We start from the raw sequence: 1,741 nt of genomic DNA, 5'->3' as shown, positions 1-1,741 counted from the left end.
TTTATGCACAAGATCAGTTAAAGTTAGAGATATTAATATTATTATTCAAAACGGTTACTAACGTAAATGACCAATTTATGATCACTGTACCAATTTATGATCTCTCCGTATCAGCCAATCGCATCGCAATATTTTTTGGCGGCAAACCTCTCGTAAAGTATACGCTCGAGTTTCAAATCCCAAACAAATCCCAAGCACAGCTTTGATGGTGACTCAGCGCCGCATTCAATACACCCCTGCAGACCTGGAGCTTGCCATCGCCGAAGTCCTTCAAGGAAAGAACGGACGCGATGTTGCACGAACTTCGAAGATACCCTACATCACGGTCATCCGAAAGGTTCGTGCCACGAAGGCCGGGACTATTCAGCCCAACAAGCGGCGCGGACCAAAGCCCGTGTTGCCCGAGCAGTGCGAGGCTGATCTCGTCGACTGGATTGCTGGAATGCAAATGGACGGCTTTCCACCAGACCGAGCGGCGATCATCGTGAAGGCCAATCAGATCTACAGACGCCTGGACCAAACAGGGACACTGACCAGTGGGTGGTACACTCGTTTCTTCAATCGCCACAAACAACTGACCACTCGCGTTGCCCAGGTCATTTCGCATGCTCGGAATTCAGTCGACGAGTCATGTGTGTTGACGTTGTACGACTCAATGAATGCCACCATCGCGCAGCATAGTTTCACGGCGGACCGCATTTTCAACATGGACGAGACATCTTTCTCCTCCCGACGCAAATCTAAGGTTGTCGTTACTCTTCGAGGTTCACGCAATGTGTGGGCAAAAACTATTGGAACAAACTTCCATCTGTCCATTGTCGCGTGTGGGAGTGCCGATGGCTCGCTGTTGCCACCCATGTTTTTATTGCCGGGTGAAACCATTGACAAGGTCCTTGGCATAGAAAGCTGCGTCCCGCAATCAACAGTGTCCACGTCGCCCAAGGGATTTATGAACGAAGAACTGTTCGAAGTGTGGCTGCGCTATTTTGCTGCGACAGTGGACGCCAGCATTCAACGTCCCCTGCTGCTTGTGTTTGACGGGTTGTCGTCACATTACTCGGGGGAAATTGTGGCGTTGTGCGAGTCGTTGCAAATTGTGTTGCTATGCCTACCGTCCAACGCAACACATTTGTTTCAGCCTATGGACGTTTGTGTGTTCGGCCCCTACAATACCGCAATCCGACATGCCATTTTCGACGAAATGGTGTCTGACGGTATTACATTAACTTTACATCTAACAATACATATATATTTATTATACTAATACTACGTATTTATAGTATTTAATGACTAAATTCTTCTTCGTCTAGTAACGTTATTTACTGTTAACAATGTACTTCGAATTATCTAATAATATCTTTAACTTTATTGTAGAAACTGGTGATTTGCATTCCATTTCCAAAGCTGCGGCACTTCGCATCGCCTCGAAGGCCTGGAAAGATCACGTCTTGCCCCAAAATGTCGTCAGTGGCTTCGAGACCTGCGGGCTTTGGCCGATTTCAAAAGAACAAATGAAGAAACGTCTGAAATTGTTTCAAGATGGTGGGGTGCCTTTGACCTACATTCAAGCCGCATGGTTGGAGCGTCAGCCGGTCATCCGACGTGAATTGCTTTGTTTGCCTGCGAAGGGGAAAAAGATCAAGGGGCGAAAGACCATCGATGTCGCTGGGCGCATTCTTACCATGGAGTTGATGGCGGAGATGGACAGCACCAAAGAGGCCCGACGTGACGCCTCAGAACG

The sequence above is a fragment of the Aphanomyces astaci genome (assembly GCF_000520075.1).
Source record: "Aphanomyces astaci strain APO3 unplaced genomic scaffold supercont1.29, whole genome shotgun sequence".
Lineage (NCBI taxonomy): Eukaryota > Oomycota > Saprolegniomycetes > Saprolegniales > Verrucalvaceae > Aphanomyces > Aphanomyces astaci.
Note: the sequence above shows the minus strand (reverse complement) of the source record.